The following is a 14,454-nucleotide window of genomic DNA, read 5'->3' on the forward strand; positions in this document are numbered from 1 at the left end:
ATCAGAGAGGGGCCCTACAGGGTGGGGGAGCAGGTACAAGGAAGCTCCTGCAGGGCAATCAGGTAAAAGTTAATTATTCTGCCAAACTGTTGCCATACCTTACTATCTGCCTTGCTAACCTGAAACAAACACCTGGGCCCAGTGGAACTCTATTCTTCGCTGTTCCTCAATGAATCTGGAAGTTTGAGTCAGTTTGGGACTCCATTTTGATGGGGTCACCTGACCTTCCTCAAAGAAACTCACTGTGTCTCACATTGTCATTTGTCTCACTGGATTTGCTGGCCCAAACCCAGCACCTGACTGCAACTTTTTGCCTATTGATTAAATCATCCTGCTCCTCACAACCACTATTCCACTCTTTGATTCTGTGAATTTGACTACTTTTGATTCCTCAGATAAGTAGAATCATGTGGTATCTGCCTTCTTGCTACTGGCTTATTTCACTTAGCATAATGTTCTCAGAACTTACCTACACTGCACATATTGCGGAAAGTCTTCCTATTTTTAGGGCTGTATGTAATCTACGGTATGTATGTGGCACATTCTATTTTCCATTTATCTGTTGGTGATCATCTAAGCTGTTTCTCCATCATGGGTATTGTGAATCGTGTTTGAATGAGCATAGGAACACTGTGGGACCTGCAGGCTAGGAATCAGGCACATACAATCCTGATTTCAGTTATTTTGGAAAAATACTCAGAAGTGGGATTGCCAGTTCATGTGTTGGTTCTGTTTTTAATTTTAGGGAAAATGTCCATGTCATTTCCCTTAGTGGCTGCACCATTCTGCATTTTGTGTTCCAGTAGTACACAAGGGCTCGTTTCTTCACATTTTTACCAACACTATTTTTAATAACAGTAATGGACAGCTGTGGGACGCTGTTTTATCGGGGCTTCAATTTGCATTTCCATGATGACTAATGATATTTAGCACTTTTGACATACATTTAGGATTTTTAATGTCTTTTTGTGTCTCTGAAAAAATGATACTTACTGTCAATTGTATTCATAGTTTATTTTTTACTCTTAAATTGTTTGAGTTCCTCGTACATTTTTGAGATTAATACTTTACTAGAATATGACTTGCAAATACTTTTTCCTTTATATATTCATTCTATTGTTTATCTTGCTGTACAAAAAAAATGTTAGTTTAATATAATTTCCTTTGTTTATTGTTTTTTGTCGGTGCTTTTGGTATTATGTCCATGAAAACACTCTTAGACTAATGTCATGAATCTTTTCCCCTCAGGGTTTTTTCCAGGAGTTTTAATGGTTAGCCTTTTGCTTGAGTTGTTTTCTTTTTAATTCACTTTGAGTTCATTTTTTTGTATACATGGGACCTTCCTTTGCATGTGAATATCGTTTCTACCTTTTGTTGAAGATAACTCTCTTTCCTTATCATATACAATTAGTACACTTGTAGATGATCAATTAGCTGTATATGTGTTTATATTAATGATTTATTTCTGGTATTCCATTCTGTCCCACTGAATTTTAAATCCATCTTTAATATAATCCTATCATGTAATATTGTCTGAAATCAAGAAATGTAACAGCTTTGTTTCAAGGATAATTTCGTAGCTAATTTATAATCTTTTATAGTATTATTATTCCATGTTATTATTTTATTGTATTGTTGTTATTATTGTTGTTGTTTTCAACAGAAAACTAAAAAGATGAGTAAAAGGTGATCATAGAGACGTCAGCAATAAATAAGAGCCAATGATTTAGATTAATCTAAACCTATATCCCTGAGATTCAAAAAATACTAATAAAGATTACTCAGAAGACAAACTCCATAGAAAGTACATGCATTCTTTATAATATTATAAAGTAGAAAAGTGAGCTTGTGATATAAATAAACTTGGCTCTGAATATTGGCTGTTTTGCTTACAAACTCAATGAAATAGTCATCTATTTAACATCTTTGAGCTCCTGTTTCCTTGTCTTGTATATGGTGAATACTATTTATCATGGAGCATATCATCAAATTTGGATGACAATGTTTTTGGCAGATTCTAGATGCTTGGATGAGTAATCAAAAAAGTAGACAGAGAGAGAAAGATTGCTCCAGTGTTTTAAACCTGAGTGGGTAGCTGGGAAAATAATCATGCTATTAATGGAAATATTAAAATCAAGGAGACAGATTGGGGAAATGTTTTTTTTTCATTTTAACTGTTTCCATGTTCTGTGACTAGTCTTTAAGTCTTATACCATCACTAAAGCCAGTTTACAGCATAGAGACCTTCTTGCTGATATGCATAAATAAATTCCAAGCTACATTTTGCCTTGTGGTAACCTCACTTCCTCATCTTTGCTGCTGTTTATTTTTACTTGTTTTTGCTGTTCATTCAGAATAATATGTTCTAGATAAAATAAAATACAGAAAATTATCCCTGACTGGGGGAGTCTCGAAGACTCAGAAGCAGGGTGTCTCAGACACTTAATGCTAATTCTATCTTCAACTCTAACCAAACAGTAAAGTCTTTTTACCTGTATGTATGTTAGAGCATACAAGAATGCCTTAAATATGGGTATCTTCAAAGCCTGTATATATCTCACTTCCATTACACAGTTAACAACTTAAACAGCCCACTGAACTGAATAGTTTTAGAAATCCTTAGTAAAAGTATTTTCTTTTACTAAGAAATACTTAGTAAAAGTATTTTCTTGCTGAGTCAGGCTAACATTTACTTTGACTTATGCTTGGCCTCCAGATATGTTTATTTTATTATTTGGAAAGAAACAAAATATAGGAAACAATAATTTTCAAAAGATTCATGCTACAAAATGTAATGAGCTCTGAAAAAGGGAGTAATAAACTATTTAGGCCCTACCAGCACCTCACTGTTACCTAGGAAGAGTTTTCAGGCCATGGCACATGAAGAAGGAGCCTAGATGGAGTCCAGTGTTTGTCCTGGGTTGAAGAGATGTAGCTGAGAGTTGGTGAAAGCTTTAGCAGCAAGACTTTGTGGAGCAAAGAAAGAGAAAACTGTAGAGATCTGTAGTGTCCCTATCTGCAGCCAGCTCATGTATGTGAACATATTAGAGATCAGGAAAAGAACCACCCACTTGAGGAAACCATTCGTACGAGGAAACAGTGTCTACAGCTCACCCAGAAATAAAGAATGGTTTCTGTTCTCCTTAGCAAATTCTAAAACCTTATAATTTCAAAACCATTGGGTAAACTAGAAGGGTTTGACATTAGTGCTGAAGAAAATGTAAGACTCAATCTTACTTTGATATCAGAAGTTAAAAATCCTTAGCAATACCCCCAAATCAAATTGTTTCCAAGTAATTTAATTGCTTCAAATAACAAAATATATGTACAGGAGTAAAAGAAATATCCAGAACACAACAAGGTAAAATTTACATCTGTCATTCAATTAAAAGTCATTAGGCATGCAAATAAGGAAAATACAACCCATAATGAGAAGAAATATTAATCAAAAGTGACACAGAAATGGCACAGATTAAAGAATTAGTGAAAGCAGACATGTGTAGTTAGTATAATCTTATTATGTATGTTTAAGAAACAAGAGTTTCAATAGCACATCTTAAGACACATGAAAATAAAAAGTGAACCAAACCTAAAAATGAAAAATTAAAATTTTTAAGAAGAATCATATACTGCATGTGATTAACAGCAGATTAGATTTGCAAAAGAAAATATGAGTTAACTAGAATACATAGCAGTAGAAACTATATTAAATATAACAACATCTAAAATAATTGAGCAACTGAATTTGAACAATGAATTTGAATACTAAAAAAGAAAGGGTAGGGAAATACATGAAAAGATAATGACAAAATTGTATCTGGAATTTAATTTTATAGACACACCCACATATCCAGAATTAGGAAACCATAAGCACAAAAACACATAAATAAAATTACATCAAGTTTCATTACAATTAAACTGCCTGAAACTTTTGCAATAGAGAAATACATTTTTAAAGATCCAGACAAAAAAGACATTTTATACAAGCAACAAAGGGTATCAACAACCAGAAACAAGAACCTAAGAAGCCAACCAAAAAACCCTTTACCTACTGAAGTTAACCACATTGGAAGGGCATCTTGCAGCGAGGTGGGACACTCAAGGAAACTGACAACCCTCCCCAGCTCTGGCCCCAAAAGATGAAGGCGGTACACCTGCCATGTGGGGGTGATTGCATGTTGGCTTGCTATATGCCTGGTCTGGGTTCATGCTTCTTATATTTTTTCTCTCTCTTCTTTCTTTGTTCCTTTTCTCAGTGCTTTCTTTCAATAGCATTATTATTTTTTACTTATTTTTTCCATTTTTAAAAATGTTCAATCTTTTTGGGATGGTTTATTCTCCATCCATTTTTCTGTGATTTCTTTCATTTTAACTTTCTGACTTAGTTATTCTTATCGCTTTGGTCTCTTTGTTTGACCTGTGCCACTGGCTTCCATTGCTCTTCTTGACGTCCACAAGACATATACATAGCAGGAGCCTGTACTTGTAAAATGGAGTCTAAGGGCACATTCGCGCTTTAGCTTGAAGGTACCATGCATGATCGTGTTCTGATCAGCCTCAAGAGAACAGTGCTTAGAGGGTGTGAACAAAACTAACCACAAAAATAGCAACAGATTCCCACAACCTCACGGCTTTCTTCAATGCTTTATTACATCACCCTCCCCTGAATCTCACTACCCGCACTGAAAAATATTCTCTAAACCTCTCAACGCTAACCCTTAACCCCGGCTGTTAAGTACCTTCCACAGTCTGACTCACTATTTAGTCTTTTATCTATTAATATCTCTCATCTACTGCTCCTCCTCTTCCTAACTTACCTCTCTTTTTCTCCCTTGTCACTCTTCTTCCTTTCCTCTTCTATATCACAGACTAATTGCTAAAAAACAGAACAAGATAGATTGTAAGGGACACAGATAAAAGGTGAGTGTGAAAAAGGTTTAAAACTTAAGAGTGTTGTATGGTAAGATCTGTTAGAGCCATTATAAACACTAGAAATTCTCTCATTAAAACAGAGTGACAGGATTTAACCCATTGAATCGAATGGCTTGAAAAGGTGAACAATGTATGTATGTGGACAAATAGAGTCACAAACACATCATTGGAATAGAGAACCCAGCCAATGAGATCCTCAAGAACAAACTCCTCACTCAACCCTCAGCATCAAATATATATACAAACATGATTACTGTCAAACACTCCTAACTCTTTCAAACCAGATCCAATGGGTAGGGTAGAAAGGAAAGAAAATACCAATGGTCTTGAAATGATAAAAGAAGAACTAAAGAAATGGAAACTTTAAAAAGTTAATGATCTAAAAGATGGCAGAAATACATACATACCGACCAGTGTGGGCATGGGAGAAACAAATTTTAAAAATTACAAGAGCTGGGGCTGGAGATTTAGCTCAGCAGCATAAGCGCCTGCCTTGCAAACAGGCAGTCGTGAGTTCGATCCCCGGTACTGATAAAAAGGAAAAAAGACCAAAAAAAAAAAAAAAAATTGGAAGAGCTGGAGGAAGGGATATAGCTCAGCAGCACAAGCACCTGCCTGGCAAGTGTGAGGTCCTGAGTTCCAAACCTAGTACCCAAAAAATAAATACATTAAGTAATTAATTAATTAAAATCAGAAGAGCTGATCAAAATAGCTGAAAACATGAATGACAAATTTACCAAAAATATAGATTCCACAAAGATATGCCAAAGAGAAATCCCAGAGATAAAAATATCTTATGGAATTTATAAACAGGAGAAAAGACCAATGAGAGGTCAACGTTTTAGAAACTGAGGGATAAAATGGAAATTCATGATGAATTACTCAGAGAAGGTTTAACAATGAGAAGAGAACAAGACAAATTTATAACATATCAGATGACACAGGAAAAGACAAACCTAATATTCACTGGAGTTAAAGAGAAATTAGAAGATTGCACAGACAGAATAAAAAATCAGTTTACATAAATTATAATGGAACACTTTCCAAATTTAGGCAAGATTTCAGTATACAGACAAGTGAGGTTTACAGAACACCAATTAACTACACTGAAAAAAGACACTCTCCACCACATATCATAATCAAAATCACACATATAACAAAAGGACAAATCTTAAAAGCTGTCAGAAAAAGGAAAAACTCATGTGTAAAGATCAAAAAAAAAAAACTTTAAAGACAAACAGAGCTTGGAGTAAAGTGTTTCAAAAATAAAACAGGTAAAGAACTTCTTACCCAAACTAATATATCCTGCAAAAGTATCTTTCAAAATTGATGGAGAAATAGGGACATTCCATAACAAAGGACACCTTAAAAGATACATGAAAAATCCAGTACTTAAAAAAATACTCAAAAGTATCTTAGATAGAGACAATAAAGCCAAAACTCAGAGGAAATGAACACATCAAAAAAAGCAAACAGACACACACACAAAAAAAATATTGGATGACAGAAAAAAAGATGCAATGACAAGAATAAACCAACACCTTTCAGTAGTAATGTTCAATATAAATGAACTCAGATCTCCAATTAAAAGACACAGGAGGAATAAAAAAATAGAATCCAACACTCTTTGCATTCAAGAAACTCATCTAATCTAAAAATTCATAGACTGAAACTTAAAGAATGGAAAACAATATTCCATATACAAGGACACTAAAAGCATCAGGGTTAGCAATTTTATTCTCAGACAAAGTAAACTTGAAGATAAACAGACCACAAGGTGCAAAGAAAATCACTACATACTTACATACATATTAGCTAAGGAAAAAATTCAACAGGGAGAGATAACATTTGTAAATATACACACACACCAAATACCAAGGCACATAACTTCATAAAATAAACACTGAATGACATAAAAATCAAATAAACACCAAACACAATCATCACGTGTGATCTCAGTACTTCACTTTCACAAAAAGATCAAATAAACAAACAAGCAAAAATGAAATGTCACAGCTGAACCATTTAAATGGATTTTAAAATATCCATGGAGTAAGTTCTATCACTCTACAACAGAATACACATGCTTTTCAGTAGTCTGTGAAACTTTCTCCAAAATAGACCATTTACTGGTCCATACAGTACATTTAAATAAATACAAAATAATCAAAATCATCCCATGCATCCTATCAAATCATAATACACTGAAACTAGAAGTCATCTACAAAAAAAATTACAGAAGTTTTGCTAGCAACTGAACGCTAAGTAACACATTCCTGGACATTCAGTGAGTCACAGAAGAAATCAAGGAAGACATAAAATACTTCCTGGAATTTAGCATTAATGCCAGCAGAGCATATCAGAACATATGGAACACAATGAAAAAAGACCTGTGAGGAAAGTTTATTGTAGTCAGTGCTCACATTGGAAAATCAGAGCAAACACAAATGAATAATCTAATGATACAACCTCAAGATATTAAAAAAAAAAAATAGTAACTGTCCATACCCAAAGCTATTTTAGGGAAAATCATTCAAAAGCACAGTGGAAATTAGTAAGTTTAAGACCAAAAAAACAAGAAAGAAAATACAAGGAATTAATGAATTGAAGAGCTACCATACTTCTTTGAAAGAATAAACAAAACAGACATACCCTTAGCCCCAAATGTACCAACAGAGAGAAAGGACTCAGATCACTGCAATTAGAATGAAAAGGGAAAAATCATAAGACATTGCCAAAATCAAGATCATCAGTAACTACTATGAAAAACTGTACTCCAATAAATTGGAGAAACTTGATGAAATTAACATTCTTAGACATATATAAACCACCAAAACTGAATCAAAAGTACTTAAAAATTCTAAACACCCCAATAAAAAGAAATGAAATTGAGAACATGAAATAAAATATCTACCTAAGCAAATCCCAGAACTTGATGGATTCACCATTGTATTCTATAAGACCTTTAGGAAGGTTATAACAACAATTTTAAATTCCTTAATGAATTTGAAAGAAAAGGGGTACTTCCAATCTCATTTCAACAAGCCAGCAGCTGGCTCCAAAACCAGACAAGAATCCAACCAAAAACTGACAAGCCAGTTTCTTCAATGAAATATAGACACCGCAATCTACAATAAGACTTTGGCAAATAGAATGCAACAACTCAACAAAAGGGTCATACATCATGACCAAGTAAGTTTCATCCCAGGAATGCAAGGATAATTCAACATACATAAATCAATAAATGTAAACATACAACATATAAACAGAATCAATCACAGAAATCCTACCATCATAAAAACAGATACAGATAAAGCTTTTGCAAAATGCAATACTCATTCATGATTTTTAAAAAAACCTTTATTTTTAGTATCAGGAATCAAACTCATGATCTTAAACTTGCCAGACAGGAGCTGTGCTGCTGATTTATATCCCCTGCTATATTTTTCTGATTTTTTTTTTTTTTTTGCTGTTGTTGTTGCGTTTTGGTTTGGTTTGGTTTGGTTTGGTTTGGTTTGGTTTGGTTGGGTTGGGTTGGGTTGGGTTGGGTTGGGTTGGGTTTGGTTTGGTTTGGTTTTTGGTACTGCAAAATCAAACTCAAGACCTTGTACTTTCCAGGCAGGCACTTGTGCCACTGAGCTATATACCCAGCTTTTTAATATGCTAAAATCCATTCTTGATAAACCAACAGCCAATATCAAATTAAATGAAAAGCTGAAAGCTTTTCCTCTAGAATCATAAACAAGACAAGAATATACCCTATTCTGAAATACTTGAAACATTAACCAGAGAAATTATGCAGGAGAAAGAAATAAAAGTAGTAGCAGAGCACAGGAAAAAATCAAATTACCATAATTTGCAAGTGACATGATCCTTTAAATAGAAGATTGAAAAGCCTCTACCAAATAATTCTAGAATTAATCATCAAGGGGCTGGGGATTTGGCTCAGAGGCATAAGCGCCTGCCTTGCGTGTGTGGTCGTGAGTTCGAGCCCCGATACTGATAAAAAAGGAAAAAGACAAAAAAAGAATTAATCATCAAATTCAGCAATAAGGATGCAAAATCAATGCATAAAAATACATAGAATTCCTGTACACCAATAATGAATGCACCAAAAAAGAAATTAGGAAAACAATACCACTCTCAATAGCATCAAGAAAAAAATACTTAAAAATTAATGTGGCCAAGGAAATGAAAGAGCACTATAGCAAAACCATAGAACTCCGAACAAAGAGATGAAAGGAGATGTCACAAAATATAAATATATACCCTATTTCTGGGTAGGTGGAATGAATATTACCAAAGTGGCCATACTCCCAAAACTGATACACAGATTTAATGCAATCCCAATAAAATTACCAACCGCATTCCTCATAGAAGTAGGAAAAAAGTTCCAAAATTGTTTTAGGGCCACAGGAGATCCAAAATAGAAAAGCAATCTTGGTGACATGAGCAAAGCAAGAGAAAACAAAGTTTATTTTGCATATGTTAAATTGCCTCATTTAAAACACCATTTCTGAACTGGGGATGTAGCTCAGTGGTAAGAGTTCTTGCCTTAAACATAGAAGTCTCTGTTTTCGATCCCCAGTGCTACCAAAAAATACCTAAGTAAAACACTGTTCTTCATTCATAGATTAATTTTAGTTTTAAAATGCACCAAAAAAAATAAAAATATTTTTAAATGTATTTTCATTTATGAAATGATGAATTTTATTTATTTCTTCATGTCCATAATTCACACAACTAAAAATAGATATATATATATATATATATCAATATACAAGACCTCTAAAACTTTTTCTAGAGACATTTTGGAAATTGTCCAAATGAAAGAGATGGAGTTTATTGATCAAAACAATTAGGGACAGTATTAGTATTAGATGACTAACACAGTAGATAGTTGGCCAAGCCCTAGAGGTATGCAGATAAAATTCTACTATTTCATCAGACAAAATTATAAATATAACCGTGGCTATACTTCCCTGCCTCACCCTTCCCTTAATGAAAGATGATTCTCGGAAGCTGTAAGGTTTTGAAACCTGCATCAAATGAGATTTTCTTGGTGAACTCCCAAAGTGGCTTAGAATTGCCATGATTTAGCACTGATAAAAAGTCAAAAAGCAAAATAATCACATCAGAATAAGCCACATGTCAGACATCAAAATACACAAAACATGGTTTGTGTCTGAATATTTTTTACCCTAAGTACATTGAAAGCAATTAGAAAGTAATTAAGACAAAGCAAGCTATCCATGCTATCCTAGCCATGTGTTGTTACACTTACAATTCAGTTCTACCCAATTTTAATTTTCCTGAGGTATAATCTGGCAGTGTGTGAAACCAATTGATTCCTTTATTTTATTTCTAATTTTAAGCCACAAATCTCTGGGGGCATGCTGCATTTCTTTTTTCTCACTTTACTTCCAAAACGAATGGACCAGAGCACAACTGATTTTAACAGTGTGGATTAGGGTGTGGTACAGTCACCCTGCATGTGGTGAGCAGTGGAGATCGTGAAGACTGCTGAAATGAATACACTGGGCTCACTCTCCACATATGGGCACAGTGTGGTTTCTGCTAAGGCATGGTTATACTGTGACGGTCGACCAGAGGGAAACCAGGGCCCTGTCTCTGCCCTCCATTCACAAAACCTAACCGATGCTAATTAATTCATGATTAGTTCATTTCAACCAACATGCAAACCTAAGCTTTTGCTGAGTGATGTAATATTTCAAAAACGGGACTGCGCAATGGAATTTATTGGACTTCCTGAAATCAATGTAATTGTTTTTGCTGTCCGCATATTAGGCACAGTCTCAGGGGAAAAAGCTGATTCTTCTCGTGTAATACTCTTTCCCCTCAAGTTTGAAAGTCTGTCATCTTTCTCAATATACGCACTTCGTTAAACAGTTTATGGCTTGCAAGAGGGTCACAAAGTCTGAGTAGCACAATGACTGTCCTGACAGATTTAGACAATAAAACCACCAGATTGTTGTATAAATGTTTTTCTCAGAGGCCATTTCTGAAACACATACTAAATGCAAATATTGAAACACCTGCATGCCAAGCCAACTCTTTTAACAGATGTTAATCCCTGTGCATTTAACCAATGGATTTAGATCACATAAATGTAACTTAGCCCCTTTAGACTGTCTTGGAAAAGTACCAATTACCTTATTTCAGCCTGACAAAGAAATTCTTACTCCCTTTATTTAGTTGCAATTTTATGCCTGATAATAAGAACAGCTAAAAAGCAAACAAAAACAGGAGGAAAAGAAAGAAAACACAACCTGAAACTCAGGCATACTCTTTCCACTGCATTCAGAAGTAATTATGTAAATTGTCTACTTGTACAATAGAAAATTTGCAAAGACTGATAAGGCTATAATTTTTTATAATATATAAATTCAATTTTCTGTGGCTCTGAAAACTGAAAACTTTGATGTAATCCATCGCTAATTAGAAAAGGCAGTTGCTCTTTCTTCCTTTTATTCTCTGAGGACTGATGGGAAGTGTGGTGCATGGCTCAAGCCTACCCAAAAACGTTTGGTTATTTCCTTTTTGGGATACCTCAGAGAGATCTTTTTAATCCTCCTCCAAACATCTCCTGACTTTTCATTATGAATCATCCTTATGAGTCAATTATTTAATAATAACATTTATTTTGGTGCAGACCCTGTACTGGGTGCTGGACATATATCATCTCATTTTTTCTAACAGCCCTAGAAGTGGGTTTTACTTTCCACATTTTCTGGTAAGATAACTCAGCAAGCCCATGTACATTAATTTGACTCACAAAGTCCGTAAGATTTTAACCCAATTCCAAATCCTATCCTTTCTAGTAACCAACAATGCCTCTCACACATCTATAAAATACTGTTCTGTACAGGAGCCTTCTGTCGCTATTTTAAAACCGTGTTCTTTTTTCATCTTAAAAAATAAAAATAGTTACTTACATTTCCAGACTTTCAAATACACACATTAGTCTCATGCTCTGCCTCTGTACCAGGAGCCAAACTGACATGACTTGCACACAGAATTTCCCTCGCTGGTTTTCAATAAACATGAACTTGTTGCCTGATTAATTCATATTTAGAATTCTGCCTTCCACCTTGCTGTTACCTGTCTTCTACATATTGCAAGGCACCATTTGTCCAAGAAGCTTCTGGATAAAATCAGAGCCAGCCTTGTCTCATAAGAGTCCCTTCCGTTCCTATATTTAATCAGAGATAAATCAGCACGTGTCACTAACACACTGAGATTAAACTTCAGTAAAGTCAAGTCAGGAGCTGGCTATGGAATCCTGGCATGCTGCAGCTATGAAGTCATAAAAACTTTCAGATTCTTGGTCTAGGAATCCTTTTTCTTTCGTCCTACAGCACGACGAGTTGGAAATTATGGCCAATTATTTTTCATTTTGTTACCATGTTCGTGCTTTCCAAGTCTGGCCTTCTCTCATTTATATTCTTCACATAGTGTTGAGTACCATGGTGGGTACAGAATAAGTACTAAAAGTGATTTATGCCCTCGAAGATATTAGATCTTCCTTAACTCGTGAAACTGTTACTAGCAGGGAAGTATATAACAGAAAATAAACACAAAAAAATTGGTAAAGACTATAACTACAATGAAAAATCAAAGAAAGAAAAAATTTCTCTAAAATGTAGGCACCAAGAAGACTGAAAAGTGGTAATTTCTAAAATTTTTATTTTCATTGTATATAAATGGATATAAAAGAGTGAAGGTATTGTTGAAAGACAGTTCTTCCTCAAGTCTCATTTCTGCATGTCTTGCAAGATTAAGCACCAATTGTCAGTGTTCTAAATTATCTTCTTGAGATCATTGTGTAAAATAGCAACCCTAGTCATGCTCCTACCACCTTGTTTTGAAGGCCTATATAATCAGTGCTCTGGGCTCTTTGCTATTGTTATTTATTTGTCTATTTTGTTTTGTGTTTTTCTAGGAATTTGTTTTGTTTTGTTTTTCCCTCTAGTACAGTAAGGATAGATATACACGCAGAGAATTACACATGCATAGAACTTCTCCTAAACAGTGTATGAGAATCGGTTATATATGCACGATGAAACGAACAGCTACTTTGAAGAAAGAGAGACACTACGTTACCCAGTGCTGATTCCTTATCATCGTACTGTGAAATCCAGTAATGCTTTTATTGTTTGTTCAGAATGGTTCTAGTCTGTTTTGTATTGTTTAATTTCAACATACGTGAAGATATGGGCAGCTATTTTGAAGAAAATGAGAGACATTATGGCAGCCATTGTTGACTTCCCTATTGTCTGCTTTTGAAGGCCAATCATGTCTTCATCTCTCTGTTTTGATCAGTTTAATACTATTTTGTTTTGTGTGAATTCATTGTGTGTGAAGATACGGGCAATTATTCAGAAGAAAACAAGAGACAGTATGGTAGCCAGTGATGATCTCCTGTTGTCTTGCTTTGAAATCTGTGTCATTTACATTATTTTCTTCTGGTCAGCTTTGTTCTGCTTTGTTATGTTTAGTTTTACCCTCTTTAAAATAAAATTTTTTTTAAAAAATAATGAATTATCTTTTTGAAGAGCTTGTATCACTGACCACCTTTGAAGACAAATTACATCCTCCCCCTCCCTCATAAGACAAAGGAATAGACATGCCTATTGTCTGTTATAAGACTTAAGTTCCTTAAGCCAGAGTTCCTATCTTATAATACATCCCATTACATGTAAAGGTGTCGCTCTGCTCTCTTTGTCACCCAGTTACAAATGGAGTTTGGGGTATTGTCATAAATGCTGGTACTCTGGCTACTGCTGTTGATTCCTGAGCTGAAGACAACTAACTTACCAGCTGGCAAGTACAATAATACATAAGAACTTTCACAGTTTCTAAAATGCATCTGTGCTGTAGAGGTCCAGACTGAATAAAGGCCTAGAAAAAAATATAGGGGCAGATACACAGAAAAAAAGATGATATTCCACTGTATTTCTAGATAGCATCACTGCAGTTGATTCTCATAACTTGAAAAAGAATGCAGCCAGCCAGCTTCAAAGGAGTCAATTATAGCCCAAATTTAAATTGATTACATTGTAAAAGGAATTTTTCCACATGCTATTTAAGGAAGTGAAGTGACACATTTAGTCATGTTATCACAGTCAGAAAAGAATAACTCATTTCCCTCATGTGACCAACACATCACAGGGGATCTTAACGAAAGTTCCAACCCACTGTGTGAATCCATCCTGGATGCTGTAACAAGGTACTGTGAACTAGGTGACGTGTAAACATTGTTTCTCACAGTTCTGGAGATAAAGTCCATGACCACGGTGCCAGCACAGTTTCTGGTGAGAATTCTCCTTTGGGTGCTAAACTGCTGAGTTCTCCTTGTATTCTCATAAGCAGAAAGAAGGTGAAAAACTTCTCCAGGGTTTCTTTTTAAAACTTCTCCTCTCACTTAGGGCACAACTCCCTCCAAAGGCTCCACCTCAGTCACCTGGAGGGCTAGGATTTCAATATGTGGATTTGGAAGGG

General features: G+C 34.9%; 1 long non-coding RNA gene across 1 annotated transcript in view; it reads right to left on the reverse strand.

Moving 5' to 3' along the window:
• LOC134472678 (uncharacterized) overlaps window positions 1-12,193 on the reverse strand; it is an 82,083-nt gene extending 69,890 nt beyond the window's left edge. Inside the window, exon 1 of the long non-coding RNA XR_010042595.1 lies at window positions 11,889-12,193. This is a non-coding gene — a long non-coding RNA (uncharacterized LOC134472678). The remainder of the gene's footprint in view (window positions 1-11,888) is intronic.
• Window positions 12,194-14,454: the final 2,261 nt, after the last annotated feature.

This window comes from Cavia porcellus, unplaced genomic scaffold (genome assembly GCF_034190915.1).
Source record: "Cavia porcellus strain 051 isolate PalLab524CR breed Dunkin Hartley unplaced genomic scaffold, mCavPor4.1 scaffold_24, whole genome shotgun sequence".
Lineage (NCBI taxonomy): Eukaryota > Metazoa > Chordata > Mammalia > Rodentia > Caviidae > Cavia > Cavia porcellus.